Source organism: Psammomys obesus, unplaced genomic scaffold (assembly GCF_907164565.1).
Source record: "Psammomys obesus unplaced genomic scaffold, mPsaObe1.curated_primary_1811, whole genome shotgun sequence".
NCBI classification, from domain to species: Eukaryota; Metazoa; Chordata; class Mammalia; order Rodentia; family Muridae; genus Psammomys; species Psammomys obesus.
This window is the reverse complement of record NW_026596034.1, coordinates 23,427,876-23,438,065: the sequence shown is the minus strand read 5'-3', so window position 1 is coordinate 23,438,065 and position 10,190 is coordinate 23,427,876. Positions and strand designations below refer to the sequence as shown.

The 10,190-nt window shown below is 43.4% G+C and overlaps 1 long non-coding RNA gene across 1 annotated transcript; it reads right to left on the bottom strand.

Moving 5' to 3' along the window:
* Nucleotides 1–627: 627 nt before the first annotated feature.
* Nucleotides 628–6,879, bottom strand: LOC129686741 (uncharacterized). Its single transcript, XR_008721691.1, has 4 exons — nucleotides 6,810–6,879; nucleotides 6,271–6,403; nucleotides 4,014–4,224; nucleotides 628–694 (listed from the first exon to the last, which is right to left on the bottom strand). It is a non-coding gene; the product is annotated as an uncharacterized LOC129686741 (long non-coding RNA).
* Between the last annotated feature and the right edge of the window lie 3,311 nt (nucleotides 6,880–10,190).

Below are 10,190 nucleotides of genomic sequence, written 5' to 3'. Positions count from 1 at the left end.
GTTGGGTTTTTGAGACAAGTTCTCTCTCCGTAGACCAGGCTGCCCTGGCTTCAAGTTCACTTGACCCACTTGTCTCTCTCAGAGCGTTGGGGTTAAAGGCCTGCACCTGCACAAGCCAGACAGGGTCCGGAGAGGAGGCCATGGACAGAGTCCCACCCCTAACCCGAGAAGCTATCTGCAGTTGATACCGTCTGGAAAAGGAAAATCAGTTTTCTCTAGGGGAGCCCTACTTGGTATATAGTCACACTCAAGAGCGGGTCCCGTCCTGGAAACGCAAACTCAATGCTATTTTTGTGAACTTTTTTGTTTCATTTTACTTTGTTTTAGCTTTGGTTTTTTTGTTTGTTTGTTTGACTTACTGGTCTTCTCCTTGTTTGTGGGGAGTTTTGTTTTTGTTTCTTGGATTTTTGTTTGTTTGTGAAAGAGAAAGAGAAAAAAAAAAAAAAAGTAGGGAGGTGGGAAGGACCTGGAAGGAAATGAGGAAAGGGAAAACATAGTGAAAACGTAGTGTATGAAAAGAAATTTCAATGAAAAAAGAAAAAAAAATTAAGATTTATTATTTACACAGTATTCTGCCTGCATGCCAAAAGAGGGCACCAGATCTCATTATAGATGGTTGTGAGCCACCATGTAGTTGCTAGGAATTGAACTCAGGACCTCTGGAAAAACAGCCAGTGCTCTTAACCTCTGAGCCCTGAAAAAAAGAAATTTTAAAAAGGTATGTGCCACCACATCTGACCTATTTATTATTATTATTATTATCTCTCTATTTGTTTGTTGTATTTCTATGTGTATGAGTGTTCTTGCCTGCATGTTTATATGTATACAGTGTGCTTGCCTGATACTCTCGAGGTCGGAAGAAGGTGTTGGATCCCAGGAACTAAACTTAGGGATGGCTGTGAGCCACCATGTGGATTTTCTGGGAGTCAAAATCAGGTCGTTTTAAGGAGCAACAAGCCGCTCCTAACCACTGAGCCATGTGTTTTTGTTTTTTTTGTTTTTATCTTTGTTTTTTTGAGACAGTCTGACTATGCAGTCCAGGCTGACCTTGAACTTCTAGTTAGCCTCCTTTCTCTGCTAGGCAGAGGGATTATATGTGTGTGCCATGACATACAACTAATGAACCTTTTTTTTTTTTTTAAGAGAATAAAAGATAACCCACAGAAGGCCTGGAGAGGTGCTCTCAACAGTTAAAAGATCACAGAGTACTCTTGCAAATGCCTCACTGGGCAGCTCACAAGGCCTGTAACTCTAGCACCAGGGGAGCCAGCATCCTTTCTTTTTTTTTTTTTTTTTTAATTTATTTATTTATTATATATACAGTGTTCTGCCTGCTTATACACCTGCACACCAGAAGAGGGCACCAGATCTCATTATAGATGGTTGTGAGCCACCATGTGGTTGCTGGGAATTGAACTCAGGACCTCTGGAAGAACAGCCAGTGCTCTTAACCTCCAAGCCATTTCTCCAGCTCGCCAGCATCCTTTTTAACCTCCATAGCCACCTCTACTTACAAGGAAAGAGTGCACACACAAACTATATATATTTAAAGCTCAAGTTTTAAAGATAAATTACAGAGTGATTGATAGAAGGGATTTAGATTCTTTTTAAAAAATAATCTTAAGTGATTTGTTTATTTTTATGAATGGTGTTTTGCTTACATGTATGTCTGTGTGAGGGTGTTGGATCCCCTGGGGCTGGAGTGACAGACAAATGTGAGCTGCTGTGTGGGTGCTGGGAACTGAACCTGATGAACCGAACATGCTCTTAAATGTCTTCCATCTAGACCCAGATAGAAGACACTTTCAACAAACACAGCCTCATTCTCACCACACTGTCACTAGGCTAAAATGTAAAGGGCACAGAGAAGTCTTGGGTGGTGTAAATATTTTAGGAGATGATTTTGTTGACCTTGTTTTCTTTTCTTTTTTTTTTTTCCACAATAAAGAAAAGAAACTGACACCTAAAAGCATGTACCCCTCCCCATGAGCAGTCAACACTTAACATCTAAAAGTTTTACTTCTACTTTTTTTTCTTTAAACTTGAATTAGCATCTTCACAGCAGCCTTCTTCCTAATTGTCCAAAACTGGCAGCAATCCAAATGTCTATCAGTGGGAGAATGGCTGGGCAAATTGTGGGTTTTCATACAATGAAACACAGTACTCAGCTATAAAAAGGAACAGTGTCCAGAGATCTTCAAGACAATGTACAAAAGAAGCCAGAGGAGCACTCAGTATGAGATTCTGTTTATATGAACTTCAGAAACAGAGGAAACTAATCAAATCTTTTGTCATTTTATCTTACTGCTATCAAACAGGTTTGAATTTAAAATCAGACTTGGATGGAGGGATGTGATTTGCTGGTAGAGATTATGCTTAGCATGTTCAAGGTCCAGGGTTCTAACCCCAGGACCCAAAAACAATGGCTACATGGTGAGATTTGGTCTCTCAATAATTAAATTATATTTGGATTTAAAAATAGAGTGCCCCCATGTCCAGTCTTCTCCAGGCCTAGAACTCATGCGTGCTGTGCAAGGACTCTCTCACCTGAGCTACATTCCCAGTCTTTAAATTTTTTATTTGTGTGTCTCTGCATGTGCTGCCTACCTGTATGTCTGCACCAAGCACACAGGGGCTGTCAGATCCCTGGAACTGGGGTTGCTGATGAGGACCATGTTATCATGTGGGCCCTCACGGAAAGGAACCCGTTTCCCAGTGGCTGAGATGTCTCTCTAGAGCTCCTTCTAATGGTTTGGTTTGTTTGTTTTGTTCTTTGAGACAGGGTTTCTCTGTGTAGCCCTGGCTGTTCTAGAACTCTCTCTGTAGACCAGGCTGGCCTCAAACTTACAGAAATCTGCCTGCCTCTGCTTCCTGAGTGCTGAGATCAAAGGTATGTGCTGCCTCTTCCTCCTCCTTCTCCTTCTTTTTAAGTTTCTGCTGTGCTGGAAGGCCCTTGAAAGGCCTGGGCTGACCAACTTGGCTTGCATCTGGGCCCAGAGCCAGCATTTTGAGTTGAGCCACCCAAAATCTACTCCATTGATTAACTGCTAGAGCACATGGAGGTTCCGGTCCTACGGAACCAGATGTCATTACTGAGTAGGGCCACAGGCTGGCCCCCAGCTATAACGTTGGGTGCCGATTATTGCCAGACTGTCTTGACCCACCAGCTGCCCAAGTAACGATATGGAGACTTTTTTATTAATTATGAAAGCTTGGCCTTGGCTTAGGCTTGTTCCCAAATAGCTCTTGTAACTTAAATTAACTAATCTACATTTTTCCACAGGGCTCATTACCCCGAATTCACAGAGATCCGCCTGCCTCTGCCTCCCTGAGTGCTCAGCCCTATGGCTTGTTACCTCTCAGGATCTCAGTCCTGGCATCTGTTTCTTTCTTCCGTGTCTGACTGACAAACGCCCCACCTGATTCTTCCGAAGTGTTTCCCATCTCTGCTCACCTTTACTCTCCTGCCTTACCTCTTTATTAAACCAATCAGGGGTGTTGAAAGGAGTGTTCATAAAATATGATGCATCCATAAGAATAATACAGAAGTTTGGTCTGTACTCAGCTCTGTGCTGGTGCAGAAATCAGCATCTGAATAATGCAACCTTTACACAGTAGACAAGAGATTAACCCAACATCTCCCCCTTTTAGGCCAATAAAAGGCTCTTTCTGTAACATCAATAAACTCTATACCTACAAGGTCCAGTCCATCTGTATTTGGCAACCTTGGAGAAAGTACTTTGTTATCTACCTTAGTGAGTCCGAAGTTTTGTACTTAAATTATTTCCTATCATTACTTAAGCTTTTATATCCTTCTTTCCTATAATTTATAACTTATATTTACCAACCTAAAAATACCTTTTTAGACTGTAAAACATTTTCTTAACTCCTTTATAACATAAGACTTTTATGTCTCTCAGCCTTCATAAACTGTACATTCCTTTTCGTGTCTGGTAACAAGGAGTACCCGACAGACTCATCTGTGAAGCTGGAATCATGAAGGGCTGGCCTACCTTATCTTGACAGAGTTTGTCAGTCAACTTCCTTTATGTCCTGCTTGTCCACAGCGTGGGTAGCGTGCTGTCAGCAGTGGAGGCAAGGACAGTTTTTTGCTTGCTGTCTACCTTTGCTACATTTGATGCAAACTCCACATGGAGGTTTTCTTTGATGTCCATCTTCTTCTTTGAAGTTCTAGGGCATGCTGCCAGGAACTGACTTGTCCCACTGTCGGAAAAAGCTCCTTGTTATTAAAACATCTTTTTTAATTTTTGTGTTTTTTGAGACAGGGTCTCTCTGTGGAGCCTTGGCTACCCTGGATTCGCTCGTAGACCAGGCTGGCCTCAAACTCACAGAGATCTACCTACCTCGGTCTTGCAAGTGCTGGAATTCAAGGCATACACCATCACACCTAACTGAGTTCTATTCTTTTTAGCACTGATCCACGGTCTGGATCCATGGCCTCAAACACAGAGATCTGTGTGCCTCTGCCTCCCAAGTGCTGGGATTTGAAGTGTGTGTACTACCACCTGGTGTTTTGTGTTTTATTTATTTATTTGGCTTTTAAAAGAAGTTTTATTTACTTACTAATTTATCTGTCTGTGAGGATGTGTGAATGTGTACCATGTGCACAAAGCCAGAGGAGGCAAGAAGAGTTATTGAACACCCTGGAGGTAGAATTCCGGGTTCTAGAAAATGAGCCTAACACTCTGAAAGAGCGTTACACACTCCTAACAGCAGAGCCATCTCTCCAGCCCCACTTTTTTTTCCTTTGGTCTTCTTGATGCAATTTCACTGTGTGTGCCTATTTGGCCCCAAACTTGATACATAGAGCAGACTATGGCAATTATGCCGTCCAAGTGCTGGAATAACAGGAATGTGGCATTCTCTCCCACTCCCAATGCCCGTGTGTGTGTGTGTGTGTGTGTGTGTGTGTGTGTGTGTGTGTGTGAAGTCCGAGGAGAGGACAGAGCTCAAGTTGATTCTCTCCTGCTACCTTCTGGGACCCACAGATTGAATCACTGCCATCATAACTGCCCACAAACACCATCCTGCTGTCCCCACGCCATTTTTCGTGTTTGTTTGTTCCTTCATTTTAACGGAATGTCATCCTAAGTTGCTCAGGCTCAGGCTGAACAAGCGCTGTAGCCAGCCTAGCCTAGGAACTCGGGATCCTCCTGCTTCAGCCTCAGCTCGGATTACAGGCATGCACCGGTAGCCCATGGTCCAGAAAGAGTTTATATAATAAATATTTCTGTTGTTCTATTCTTTTTCCTTCCTTTATATCTTGAACATGAGATAATTGTGGGGCACCTTACTTATTTATTTAGTTATTTTGACAGGGGTGCCATTTTTTTAAACCACAGAATAAGATTCCTAAGTATTATACACACCATAATTTACATAATAACTCTATTATCAGAATTTTTTTTTGTTGTTTTTTGTTTCTTTTTTTTCTAAATTATAAGTAATCCCTGGTGGAAACCCTTAAATTGTGGTGTTCATTTGTGATTCTTCCTTCAGGAATAATTTCTAAAAATGGAATTCGTATGGTTCATTATGGCTTTTGTTGTTGTTTTGTTTCATGAATTTCTCTCCTTAAAGGTTGTATTGATTGACACTCCCATCATCACTGGCACTGAAAGCACCTACTCTACAGCACCTTCCCAGACAATGGGTGCTATTAACTTTTCAAACCATGCTGGAGCTGGGACACCAGCCTTTCATCTCAGCACTTGAGAGGCAGAGACAGGCAGATGTCTGTGGGTTAGAATATTGCCTAGTCTACATCGAGAGTTCCAGGCCAGCCAGGGCTACCTAGTGAGACCCTGTTTCCAAAACAAAAAAATAAAAGTAGAAGAAACATACCTATGTCAACGTCAGGCCCACACACACACTGTGCACACGCACAAACACACATCCACACATGCCCTTACATTACATAGACCTCGGTAAAACCAAAAACAAGCTTTTTTTTTTTTTTTGGTTTTGTTCAAGACAGGGTTTCTCTGTGTAGTCTTGGCTGTTCTGGACTCGCTTTGTAGACGAGGCTCGACCCGCCTGCCTCTGCCTCCCTGACTCTCAAGTACAGGAGGAAAAATTAGATTCCCAAAGCTTAAGTTCTTACCCAAGCCAGGAAAGCAGGCCTGGCCTGCTCGTAACCCGGCAACAGTGGCCTTTTCCCTACACCACTCTGCCCCCTGCTGGAGAACACTGGAGCTCACGAAGCAAAGTAGTCGTCCTAATGGTTGTCCGCGTATTCGTGTAGGGTACCTTGGTTCAATCCTGTGGCACTGAGACTGTCAACAGAAACCAGAACAGTGCCAGGCGTTCTGGAATATCAGCGTTTGGGAGATGGAGGCCTGGGAGGCGCTGAGGTTTGAGGTCAGCCTGTCTTCCATTACACCTGTTTAAAAGGAATAAATGAAAAATGGGAATTCCCACGAAGACGTGCACTTCAGATTTAGCTGAGCGGGGTGCCTCACTCCTTTAATCCAGCACGTGGAAGGCAATGGCAGAAAGATCTCTGCGGGTTCAAAGACAACCTGGTTTATAGAGCAAGTTCCAGGGCTACGTAGTGAGACATTGCCTAAAACAAAACAAAATCTGTGTACTCCCCCCCCCCCTTTTTTTTTAGCTAGGCAAGCAACTTTATAACCATTGGGTGACAACTGTCACCGGACTTTCTTCGGACTACCAGCTCCTAAATAATGCCATGGAGACTTTTTTATTAATTATTTAAGAGTGGCCTTAGCTTCAGCCTGTTCCCCAACTAGCTCTTAACTTAAATTGTCCTGTTTATATTAACCTACATTCTGCCAGGTGGCTCGTTAGCATTCCTAGGCCCAGCACCTCTTTCTTCCTCCATGACCAGTGGTCCAATCTTCCCATGCTTGATTTTTGTCCCAGAGTTCCTATCTCTCCTGGAAGTCCAGCCTTCTCCTGGCTTCGCTATTGGCCACTCAGCTCTTTATTAAGCCAATCAGAAGGTGTTGAAGGAAGGGAGTGTGTTGTGGATGTAAACATGTTTTTGTTTTGATCTTGAGTGTGGGATGTGGGACTGATTCAGAGGGTCCACAGCAGCAAAGAATCTGCCTCATGCCTCTAGGAGAGGAGCTCTTTGCCAGCTGCAGTTAGTTTGAATCTGAGAACTCTGGAGAGAGAATAAATGCCAGAGCCCAGAGAGTGTGGCCGAGCAAAAGAACAAGGCTGCTCCTGCTTCCCCTTGCTGCTCCTGGTTGCTTTTGTAAGACAAGAAGTTGGAGATCTCCTGAAATGAGGATTAGACTGGCTCCAAGGAACCCAAAGACCCTAACCAGCAGGAGGCAGCTAAGAGAATGGCACCCCTCCCCCATTAACCCTTTCTCCTGCCAGGTGTTGAGGTGTTGGAAGGGATTCAGGTGGAGTAGGGAGAAAAAGATAAAATAAATGTAAATAAAAGAGTTTTCTAAAAGTACACCTACAGGAGTGTTTACAAAACATTGAGACAGGTGATTCTTAACAATACCAAAGTCTATACTCAGCTCTCTGCTGGTACAGAAATCAGCATTTGAATATACAAAGACAATCATTATACAATGTACAAAAATATCATCCCAACACCACTTACTACCAAGATAACACCCTATATTTTTTGAGTTTTTCTTGTTTTCTTTTCCCCTTCTTTCGCTCAATTTTCTTTCTTCCTCCCTCCCTTCCTTCACTCTTTTTTCTTCCTTCCTTCCTTTCTTCCTTTCTTTCTTTCTTTCTTTCTTTCTTTCTTTCTTTCTTTCTTTCTCTATCTCTCTTTCTTTCTTTCTTCCCTGTCTCCCTCCTCTGTCTTTCTTCTGAGACAGTGTCTCACGTAGTCCATGCTGACCATGAACTCCAAATCCTCCTGTCTCTGTCTTCCAAGCACTGGACTAACAGGAATTTTAGTTTGTTTTCACGTGTTTGTGAGACAAGATCTGACAAGGTAGCCTGGGCTCACCTCAATCTTGTAAATACTACCCAAAAGATGGGTTACAGGCGTGTGCCACCACATCTGGCTGAGACTTGTGCTCTCTCTTTATATTAGTTGTATGGAGAGAAAAGAAAAGAAGGAAGGAAGGAGGGGGAGTTTTGTTTCTGCAGTGCTAGAGATAGTACTTAGGCCTCATGAATCCTAGACAAGCATTCCACCTTTGAGCTACAACCCCAGACTCCAGCCTTTCCTCTCCTGTTTTAGACAGCGACTCATTATGTAGCTTTGACTGACCTGGAACTCACTGTGTGGAACAGGCTGGCCTCAAACACACAGAGATCCACCTGCCCTGGAGTGCTGGGTCTTAGCTGGGCAGGGCACACCTTTACTCCCAGCACTTGGGCAGCAGAGGCAGGCAGAAGTCTGAGAATTCAAGGCCAGCCCTGGTTTACAAAGTGAGTTCCAGGACGTCCAGGGCTGTCACACAGAGAAAGCTTGTCTCAAAAAAGAAAGAAAGAAAGAAAGAAAGAAAGAAGGAAGGAAGGAAGGAAGGAAGGAAGGAAAGAAAGAAAGAAAGAAAGAAAGAAAGAAAGAAAGAAAGAAAGAAAGAAAATAAAAGAAAAAGAGTGCTGGATCTAACCAATAGCATAGGCAGTGAGACTAGCAAGTAATAAACGGGACCTCATGAAGCTTAAAAGCCTCTGTATGGAAGAGGACACTGCCCCAGGGGCAAAGCAGCAGACTACACAATGGGAAGAGATCGCACTGATTACATGCCTGACAGAGGGTTAGTATCTACAATATTTAAGGAACAAAAAAAGAAAGACATCAAGAAAACGAACAAAAATCTGTTGGGCATTGGTTGTGCATGTCTTTAATCCCAGCACACAAGAGGCAGAGGCAGGCCTAGTCTCGAGAGTATATATTAATATAATATAACATATAATTATATATTAATATATGAACTATTATTATATATTAAATACATATTTAATGTGGTTGTTAGCTTGTAAGCCTTCCTTATGGGTATCACAGTACAGGTAACTAGAGAGATTAGGTACCCAATGGAGGACTGGAGGCGGGGGTGGGTGCATGGGGAATGACCCAAGGAAGGGGAAATAGAACACACTGTTATGAAGAGAGGGAGGAGACTAGAGTGGGGAGATTTAATGGGGAGAAGGATGGAAGAAATGGCTAAGGGAGGGACAACTAACATTAAGTGCCATTAGATGGTCCAAAAGATAGTGAGGCTTCCTAAAATTTATACATATATTGTCTTAGTTAGGGTCAACAAAACGGCTCAGTGGATAAAGATGCTTGATACCAAGCCTGATGACCTGAGTTCGATTCCTGGGACCCACATAATGGAAGGAGAGACCCAACGTCTAAAAGTTATCCTTGAATCTAAAAATACACACGCACAAGTATCTGTTGAACTCTTACAAGCTGTACCAGAGCTACAGAAACCAGAAATAGTAATGCAACTCATTTTAATACAATTCCCACGAGGTACCTCTTATTATGTACGCTTGACAGAAAGGGGAATAAATAAACAAATGGGGAAGTAACTTGCTCAAGGTTTATACAACAAGCAGAACTGTCAGGACGTGGGGGCTGGTAATTTTGCTCCTACTAAGAAAAGCAAGCAGTCTGGCATCACCAGGCAGCTTCGACTGACGGAGCAAGAACTGCTTCAGAGAGTGGCTCCAAAGCTTTGTTACAGCCGATCTCTGAGGCGAGTTCAAAGCTAGCCTGCGCAATTTTGCTTGACTAGTCTTAGAATAAATTTTTACCGGGGGCTGGGGAGACCGTACGGTTGAAGAATGGGGAGGACCTGAGTTGTTTCTCAGAACAAACCCAAGGTTTGGTTTTGTTCTGCTTTGCTTTCAAAAGGGGAAGGAGGGCCGGCCACTGTGGCACTATCCTTTAATCTCAGCACTGCGAGGCAGAGGCCAGTCTGGTCTGTCTTGCGTTCCAGGCCAACTAGGGCTATATGATGAGACTGTGTCTCAAAAAAAAAAAAAAAAGTTGCACTGCTCTCCCCAACTTGCAAAACATCTAATAACATGCACGCGCTTATTTTTCATATTCCCCACGTCTGCGGCGGTGGCTTCAAAGCAGCGCGCCCCCCCCCACCCCCGAGCTGTGCGGACTTCAATCCCCATCAAGTATCGCTCCAGTCACAACGCACGGGAACTGCACACAACGGGAACTACGGAGGCCGAGGAGGCCGAGGGGCCAGCCCCTCCCC